The sequence below is a fragment of the Notamacropus eugenii genome, chromosome 3 (genome assembly GCF_028372415.1).
Source record: "Notamacropus eugenii isolate mMacEug1 chromosome 3, mMacEug1.pri_v2, whole genome shotgun sequence".
Taxonomy (NCBI): Eukaryota; Metazoa; Chordata; class Mammalia; order Diprotodontia; family Macropodidae; genus Notamacropus; species Notamacropus eugenii.
The window spans coordinates 4,048,954-4,059,238 of NC_092874.1; the positions used below are offsets into that span (position 1 = coordinate 4,048,954).

At 39.2% G+C, this 10,285-nt stretch overlaps 1 pseudogene; it reads left to right on the forward strand.

Moving 5' to 3' along the window:
* The window catches only part of LOC140531302 (BTB/POZ domain-containing protein kctd15 pseudogene), a 32,529-nt pseudogene extending 23,755 nt beyond the window's left edge, over positions 1-8,774 (forward strand).
* The last annotated feature ends 1,511 nt before the right edge of the window (positions 8,775-10,285 follow it).

Below are 10,285 nucleotides of genomic sequence, written 5' to 3' on the forward strand. Positions count from 1 at the left end.
TGCAGGCTCTTTTTGTGATAACCACTTTCAAGTAGTTCTGAATATTTCTTAAATTATTTCTCTTGGATTTATTTTCAAAATCAGTTTCTTTTCCAATGAAATATTTCACATTTTCTACTACTTATCATTGTTTCACTTTTTCTTGCTGTCTCATCGAGTCATTAGGTCTCACTTGCTGAATTTTAATTTTTAAGCAATTATTTTCCTCAGTGAGCTTTTTTACCTTTTTTTCCATTTGACTAATTCTACTTTTTAAGGAGTTCTTTTCTTCAGTGAATAATTTCATCTTTTATTACATTTGGCTAATTCTATTTTTTAAATAGATTTTTCTTTAGTGGATTTTTGTGCCTCTTTTCCATGTGGCCTATTCTGTTTCTAAGGTGTTTATTTTCCCAACTATTTTTTGTGCCTCCTTTACCAAGATGTTGACTTTTTTGTGTCACCTTCATTACTTTTCCCCATTTTTCCTCTACCTCTTTTATTTGATTTTTAAAAGATTTTTGAGATTTTCCAGGAATGATTTTTGGATCTGAGACCAACTGACATTTTTACTTTGAGTCCTTAGATGAAGAAGTTTTGACTTGTTGTCTTCTTTTGAGTTTAGGTTTTACCTTCCCTGTCACCATATTGTTATGTTCACCCTGTCACATTTCTATGTTCAGGGTCTTCTTTAAAGTTTTGCTGATTTTACAAGCAATTTGTTGACCTTTAACTCTGTGAAATTTTGGTTCTCTTCCTGAGGTGGAAAGGTCACTCTCCCAAGCTTCAGGATTTTTATGCTGCTGCTCTCAGCACTAGTTGTGAAGTTCTGTAAGTTTTCAGTTCTTCCAAGTGGATACAATCTAAGGAGAGGTTTGGTCACTGCTCTCTTTGCCTGTTCTCTGGTCTGTAGTTGACTTCAACTATGCTTTTCACCATAGAACTATGAGCAGGTCCCTGTTCCCCTGTGGCTACAAATTCTGGTTTACTAGTGCTCCTCCTCACTCTGGGATGCCACCCTGAAGCAAGACCTAGATCAATATATAGGCAATGCAACAGATCGCTGCACCTAGTCCTGGACCAGTGACAGCAAAGGCATGCCTGTAATCCCCTGCTGATCCCCTTGCTGCTTTTGAGCTGAGAACTCCAGCAATCTCTGCTACCATTGCCATTTAGTCTTCCATGATCTGCTGCTGGTATACTAAGGTCACTCTTCTCAGGACTGTCTTCTATTCTCACCTTGATTTGACAGACCTTCTAAGTTGTGTTGGCGTGTAAAATTGTGTGGGTTCTACCACTCCAAAGTTCATTTTAAGGTGTTATTTAAAGTTGTTTGTCTGGGAATTTGAAGGAGCTGAGGCAATTCTTTGCCCTTTCTCTGACATCTTGGTTCCTCGACCAGTATGAGTAGATTATAAGTATAAATGATGACTGAATGGTTTATGAACTGAATCATTAAAGTGATGAGTGGTAGTAGATCCTCAAAATAAATATTTATGTATTTCAAGTTCTCTGTATGAAATTTAGCTGGGTCATATTCCTGGAGGAGGGTGTCTCTAGTGCTACAGGTATTCCCTTGGAAATGATGAGAGGGAGAGACCCACCCTTCCATTCCTTCAACAATAACAAGGATCTCCTTTATTTCCCATTGGCCTCAGATGCAGATTTTTATGGTCACATATGTTCTACTTTGCAGTAAGCAACATTCTAGTATAGTCAAAAAGAGAAGGGGGCATTCCCATTGCTCTTCCCCTCTGAAGCTGAGATACTTTGCTACATTTGCTCAAGTTCCTCAAAACTTTTTCAATCACTTCAAGTGGAAAGCTAATCTACCTTGCCCTGACCTGTCTTGTTATTGCTGAGCCTGGACACCAGAGCCTAATCCAGGCCTGCATCTTCATATGAAATGTGTCTCTTTTCTTTTATCTTCATACAGCATCCCTCTGCATCTCAGGGCTAACCAAAGCATCCACCTAAATCATGGCTGCTATAATTACACTCTGGCTAGCCAAGTTCACTGCAAATACTTTTGTTGATTCTTCTGGTCTCAGGCATCACTGAGCAAAGCTTCTCTAACAGACAGGGCAGACATTTCCTTCAGAACAGCCTCTAAAGAATGGGGTAGCAGAATGAGCACCACTTCCTCCTATTTGGGGGGTGATCATTCAGCTGCCAGTATTTTGCTTCTCTTCTTACATACACATTCAAGGTCTCATATTTTTCCTGTTCTATTGATTTCTTTTTTACCAGTATCATGTGACATACATTATGTCAGCATTAGGACCCAGATTCAGATTTAGAGTAGATAAATATGACCAAATCTAATCTTAGTTGGGGAAGAGGAAGGGAATAGAGAGTGGCCTAGAAGTCCTTCAATAACAGGCCCAAGAAACTACATAGCACATAATGAATTTTAAAGGAGAAGTGGTTGCAGAAGGATGGTGGCAGAGGGGATATTGAAAGGGGCCACTGAGATGTAAAGGACAACCTAGCACCTTGTATTATTTCTGAGTTTTAGGGGATGTGAAAAAAGAAAGTACCAGTTTTAGAGACAGTGTCAAATGACATGTCATTTTCAGGAGGAAGTTAGATCCTAATGAGGGCAGCTAGAGCTGCAGGAAACAGAATGCCATACCTGAAGTCAGAAAGACTCATCTTCCCGTGTTTAAATTCCATTTCAGACACTTACTAGCTGTGTTACCCTGTGCAAGTCACTTAACCCTGTTTACCTCAGTTTCCTCAGCTGTAAAATGAGCTAGAGAAGGAAACAGTAAACCACTCAAGTACCTTTGTTAATAAAATCCCAAATGGGGTCGCAAAATGTCAGACATGACTGAAGAAGACTGAATAATTAGACCCTAAGGAACACAAGATTTTCGAAAGACCTGTGAGAGTATAAGATCTATGGAAAAGAGAATTTTATGCCAAAAGAGAAAAGGTCCATATTTTACAGGGAAAGAGAGGACATGGAAAAGCAGGAACTCTGGAAGACTAGTGCTGAATTTATTTTGGGAGATGGTAGGAGGGGTGATGATTGGTACCATTGTTGTGACACTGTTCTGATCTGTAATATAGGTCATAGATCAGCAGGCCAGAAGGAGTATGGAGAGAAGTCAATTCTACTGAGAAGCTGATTTCAGGTGAGACATACGATGACAGCACAAGGATGATAGCTGCTCTTCCCCACCTCCCTGACACATGAGCTTTATCGGTACTGGCATCTTACCTTGTCATGACCCACCTCTTGTTACCTGGAGCATGAAAACTCTTGATCTCCATCAGAGCTCATTTTCCATATTCATTCTATATTTAGGAACTGCAATATGGATGTTGTTGCCCCCTCAAAGATCCTTGCTCTCCATCCTTCTGACAAAAAGGGAATTCAGCTTCTGCAGTCTGCATTCTAACTGCAGCTAATAACCAGCTTTGAATAAAATTCTGATCTTATCAAATCCTTAAAGCAAGCCATAACTCTAAAATTCCTCTTACTACAAACAATCAATCAATAAGCATTTATTGAGTGCCTACTGATGCAGTGCCACAGAGAATAAAAAGAAAAAGTAAAGGCAATCCTTTTCCCAAAGAGTTTATATTCTAGGTAGTAGTTTCCAATCAATAAGAGATAGACCTGAGTTTATGGAAGGAAATAATATCTAAAAGTAGACACACATAGAAAAGGGCCATAAGATACAGAACTTCCAGTGCCCAAAAGATGCAATTACATTGGATCCTTACAGTTATAGGAAACTCCTCGAGTTGAGTAGGGGAATGACATGGTCTGGTTTTTAGTAACATAACTTTGGGACTGAAAAGAAGTCATGGAATCCAATATGTAGAACTAAGGAGAGTGAGAGCCAGAGAAACTGCCTGGCATTGAGAGACAGAGTGTTTCATTCATGGGAGAGCCAGGAGGACAGCACCATTGAACTGAAGAGTGTGCTTTGAAGAGTAAGATGTACAAATATTGGAAAGGTAAAGGGGAGATAGGTTCTAAAGGGCTTTGAATGTCAAACAGAATATTTTGCATTTGAGCCTAAAGGTAACAGGGAGCCACCGGAATTTTTTGAGCAAGGAGGTGTGTGACATGACCAAAGCAGTGCTTTAGGAAGATTGCTTTACTAACCAAATGGAGGATGGATTGGAGTAGGCAGACACTTGAGACAAAATGACCAGAAAACTATTGCAATATGCCAAGTGTGATGTGATGGGGCCTTGAATTGGGATAGTGACAATATCAAAGGAGATAACGGAGTATATTCAAGATATGTCACAAAATTGCAGTCCAGAGGCCTTGGCAACATCTTGGATGGGAGATGAAGGTGAAAAATCCAGAATGACTCTACTTTGATCCTGGGTGCTGGAATAATTGTATTGTCCTCTACAGTAACAGGGAAGTCATTTTTGTTGAGACGTGTCCCGCCCTTCATGACCCCTTGGACCATAAGGCCCACGTGGTTTTCTTAACAAAGATACTGAAACGGTTTGCCATTTTATTTTTCAGTGGTAAAGGCAAATGTAGATTAAATGACTTGCCATGGGTCAAGCAGTTAGTAAGTGTCTGAGACCAGATTTCAACTCAGACCTTCCAGATTCAAGGTGCAGTGCTCCATGCACTGAGCCAACTATTTGCCTTATTTAAAAGGAGGGGAGGGTTCAAAGGGAAAGATAATCAGTTTTGTTTTGGATAGATTGAGTTTAAGAAGTCTGCTGGATGTCCAGTTTGAAATATCTGAAAGTCAATTGAAGATATAAGACGGGAAGTCATCAGAGAGGTTAGGGAAGGATAGGTAGACTTGAGAGTCATAAGTATGGAGACTGTAAGTAAATTCATGAGAACTGATGAGATTATCAAGGGAAGTAGGGTGGAGGGAAAAAAGAAGAGGCCTAGGACAGAAGCCTGGGAGGACACCTATAGGTAAAGGACAGAATCTGTATGAGGATCCAACCAAAGATGCAGAGAAGAGTTCATCAGATAGAGAGGAAGAGAGCCAGGACAATGGTGCCCTAAAAGTCTAGAGAGAAGAGTAGAGGAAAGGGAGAGTGAGCAGCAATGTCAAGGGCTGCAGATAAATTGAAGAAAATGAGGATTAAGCAAAGGTCTTGGGATCTGGCAACTAAAAAGGGCTAGAAAAAGCAGAATAAAGATTTGACCTAAATGTCCTCAGACTCTGATTCTGATTTCTACTTAACCCTTATCTGAAACTCTATTCAAATTCACCTGTGACCTCTTTTAATAATAAATTTCATGTCCTTTCCCCAGTCCCCATTGAACTTTCCACAGCATTTGGCACTGTTGAGCACTTTCATTTCCTTGCTGGATCCTCTCTGTCTTCTCCATGCTGCCAGGTTCCTCCATCATCTTGGCTAACCACCCAAGGCCATGGTTGGTTTTGCCAGTTTCTGGAACATGGAAAATAATGTATGCTTGCTGATAAATTGAATGAATGATTGCCTGGGCAGAAGAGTTAAAGAGCAAAATGAAGGAGACACTAGTCGGGCCTGGGGCATTCCATGGAAGTGAAAGGAACTGTCCTCTCTCCTCCATGTGTTGTCAGCTCCTGAGGGGGAGCCCCACCCCAAAGGAGTTAGTCATTTCTCAGTGAAAAATTTTGGGAAAGCCACTTAGGAAGACCAATTCTTTATATAAAATCTGCTCATTAATCTCCATATTGGTATTCAAAATGTCTTTTGCTCTTTCCATTCATAGTTAATGCTTTACAAGTTAACTTTTATAATGTCTACAAAAATGCGCATACAGGAAGAAGAGGGGAAAAGAAAGACAGACATAGAAAATATTCATGTTGAACTATGATCTAAATGGCATCAGGCAAAACTTATAGTACCGTCTCTGACCTTGACTGGTTGTGTGACCCTGAACAAATCACTTCACCTATCTAGGAATCAGTTTTCTCGTTGGTAAAATGGATGTCTTATACAAGATGGAAGTTTAAGGTTGCTTGTAGGGGGTGGGATTAATTTTCAAGGGAATCTGGAGAATCTATTGATTCCTGCTAAGCAGCTCTGCACATCATCAAGACACAAGGAATGTCAATGAAATCTATCATAGTTTTCCCAAAAATACAATAGCAATTGTTTTCTTGCTCTCATAATGAGGCAATTTTAAAATTATCGCATATGAAATCATGAAGGCTCTCATTGTACCATAAAAGGACTTCTTTTTAAAGATGGTGAATAAAATTGAGAGGCTAATTTTCAGACATCAGACTGACCAATTTTTCTCAATCTTCTTTGTGCTATCTTTGTCCAAGCCACATCTAATAACTTCAACCTCCCAGGTTCTGTCCTAGGACCTTCTCTCTTTTCCCTGTATTATTGCATTTGGTGATCTCTTTGGCTCCAGTGGATTCAATCATCTCTATGCTGAAAATTCTCAGATAAATTTATCCAGCTCTAACTTTTTCTGACCTCCAGTCTCTCAACTCCAAATGCATAATGGACATCTCAAATTGGATGTCTTACAAAAACATTAATTTCAACATGTATAAAACTGAATTCATTAGCTTTCTTCCCTCTTCCTGATTTCTCAAACACTCATTCCTAATTTCCATTTTACTGTCTATGGTAACATCATCCTCCCTACAGGGAGGAAATTTTTCCTTCTTTAAATGCTAATCTCATGATGCCATTTACCATAACTTTTAAGATCAAATACTGAATCCCGTGTCATTCCAATTCTTTCACATCCTGGCTCTAGTCTTTCTCTCTAGTTTATTTATACATGATTGATTTACGGTATGTATATTCCACATTCACTTACCTGAATGATTTTGCATCTCTTAAGTAGATTGTAAGCACTTTGATGAAACTACCCTCCTTTCCTATTTATGTTCTCAGTATCTGAGACCCAGGAAATCATCCTAGTTTTCCAATCTCAGCATCATCCTCAATTCTTCTCTATCTCTCACTCCCCCTACTCAAGTTCTATCATTTCTACCTTTGCAACGTCTCTGCCATATACCCCCTTATCTTGTCTGCCACTACCACTACTCTGTCTTGCGACCTCATAACCTCATACTTTGGCTATTAAAATAGCCTACTGATAAATCTCCCTGGCAGAAGTCTCTTCCCTTACTAGTCCACCCTCCACTCAACTGTCATGGTGATCTTCATAAAATGAAATTCTACCATATAACCCTTCCTCAATCCCCTGGTTCCCTATTATTTTCAGGATTAAATATCAATCTTCTGACTTTTAAAGTTTTTCATAGCATGCCTCCGCGCCCCCCCCCCAATTCTCTCTCTCTTAAGCTTAACACTTCTCTTGTGGAGACTGTGATTTCCTAATGTACTAATCAAGCCAGGCATGCCACACTGTGTGATGCCACAGCAGATGAATCCAAGGGGCAGGAACAAGCAATAGTTTACCCAAAAAAGTGCATAGGATTCAATACTTTAAAATGTCTATTGGTTTTCTTTCATTTTAAGTGCCATATACATTTAGATCTGTGCCAGTAAGGCAAAATCCACAAGTGAAATGCTAGATTGTGTTTCTCACCCCAGTCTTACCCAGGTTATGCTCATCAATGCCTTCTTTGTAAAGACTTAAAGATATTTGCCCTTTGAATTGTTTTGATCTTACTATTTCCATTCCTTAGGGGAACCACACTGAACTCTCTCACTCACATGCACATCTATATCTGTCAAAAATTGAGGAGACTTCCCACTTTCCTAATGTATCTAATCTGTAGAGATGTTCTCACTGACAGTGACACACAGACTCACAGGAAGCCATAGCTTCATGCAGCTATTAACATGATAATTAATTAAGAAGGATCTGGTGGTCATGAGAGTTCCATTACTCCTCAAAATGCCTCTGAAAATGGCATCTTGATGGTCTATGTTTCTACCTGGGGGAATGCTTTCTGGAGCAAGGACCCTCACAATCTAGCTTCAACTTCCAGGATGGGTTCTGAGAGGCTGTCACACCTAGCAATTTTAAATATCTATAAATAAATATATCTTTAAATATCTATAGTTGTTCAACGTATGATGACAAAACACTGGAAACAGCCTATAGCCAAATGACTTCAAAATAGCTGAAAAAAATGAGTTTATGTTCATGAAATTCAAGTATTGTTGTAGTATGCAAGTTATAAATATGAAACAGGGAAGGACATATGGAAAGACCTAAAGGAAGTGATTCACAGCGACCTCTGCAGTACCAGAAGTATATGTATATGCACCATACAACTCTAAGGAAGGAAAGGGAGAAAGGAGGAAAAACAAAAGAAGAAGGAGAAAAGAAGCAGGAAAGGTAGATGAATGAACATGTCCCCAGATTAGTCAGTCACCTACCCAATGAACATTATTAAGTGCCGACCACGTGTCAGATACTGTACTAGGCTTTCCAGAGATACAAAGATAACCAAGGCACCAGTCTCTACTTGAAAGGAATTTAAAGGTGTTGGAACTTCAGTCACAGTTGGAAGGAATAAAGAATAGGTTTTCTTTGCTTATTTGCTAAATGACTTGGTTTAAACTAGTTAATGTCCAAGCATTTAGGATAAAGTTTTTTTTAATCTTTTCAGTTTTGTTTAATCTACTTATTTGAAAGTTTTGTTCATATGTTTGTAATTTATAAATTTTATTTGTAAATTTAAAATTTATAAGACAAATAGAAATTCAGAAGAAAAGTATTCCCTACATTTACCATTGACCCTGGTCCTATTTTCAATTTCACTCTTTAGTCCATCGGCCTAAGCAGTATGCTTGGTGTCCATATCCCAGAGCACCACTATCGCTTCTCCTCAGGTCTTAAAGAAGCCCCAGACTGAAGGCTGTTCAAGTCAACATGCATTTATCAAGCACCTATTGTGTGTTCGGTACTGTGCTACACTATGTTGATACAGAAAAGGACAAAAATGTGGCCACTCCTCTGGTGTGTGCTGGAGAATGGCTAACAACTCAAAAAAAAAAACACCTATCTATGACACACTTCTATGTTTAATTTGCAATGTTAACACTTTCTCCGTCATTTTTCTAAATCTAAACAATTCACAAAGCACTGGAAAGCTCCGACATGTAGCAAATTAGCGGTGTAAATGTGCTCATTGAACATAGAACAATTTCTGAAGAAGTTTGAGTTGGCTGCAGACATCCCTGCCTGCCCTGAAGGAGTTAACAGTCTGCTAAGGGAGATAGAATGTAAATGACTCTATACAAACAAGACCTACACAGAATGATTGAGAAGGCATTCCAGCCAAAAGACACCACCATTAAGTGAATCCAGCGACAGCTAGAGAGATAAAGGAACAGAACCTGGGGAATCAGGGAGAAGAGAGAAGGCAAGGGAATGGCCATGGATTCTTCCCTCCTGTCCTTTTGGCCAAGAAGTGACCAAAAAGTGCTCTGCTAGCAAAGGGTCTGCCTGGCAAAGAGAAAGTACGCTGGATTTCTCGTGAAAGAAAAAAGGCAGAAAATGCAGTGGGTGGCAAATGAATGCTGGGAAATCATTTTTCCTGCTTTTCTAAAAAATCTGGGGGTAGGAAGAAGACTTCACAAAAGAGAAAATATGCAAGTTAATTTAGTGTCATCACCCATAAAGAAGAGACATTTATTGGTATTTCTCTTGAATAATTTGCTTGTTGTCATCCAGTTCTCTGTAGGTTTATGTCATAAAGGGTATTTATTGTATTGTTTATTGTGTTATTAATTCCTCAAGTACTTCCAGGTGTTGTCAACACCTTGTGTGCTCCAGGAAAAGGAAATCTTGTTATATCTTTTTATGAAGTCAATTCAATCCAAATCAATTCAATAAAAGCTAATTAAGCACATCTTATGGGCAGAGTTCTATGCCAGAATCTGGGAGAGATTTTAAATATTGCTTGACACAATTCCAGTCTTCTCTGAGGCCAGAGTCTAGTAAGGTATTAAGACAATGAGACAAAAAAGTTATTCAAATAACATCTGCATAACACATGCTAGAACTATAAAACAAGGAGTCCTCTTAGGAAATTCATGACTCTAGGCAAATTTGTTTTTACTAGGCCTAGTCTGGTGCCCTTCACCCCTGCCCAAGATTCCATCATCACTATATTTTGAGTCTCAGTAAAGAAATACAAATTTCATACTTAGTCATATTCTTAGTCAGCTGTTTGCTTCCAAAATCAGCCTCCCTTTTCTGAATCCTGTCTTCAGTGTGGTATATGGGATGTTATAGGAAGATTAGCAGCCCTGATATGAACCCTATTCTGAGCTACTCACCCACCTTTGGAGTCTAGCCAGCCACCCAGCTTTCATGTGGGACTCCAAGAAGCTAGCGTATGTGCAGGGTCCACATCCCAGT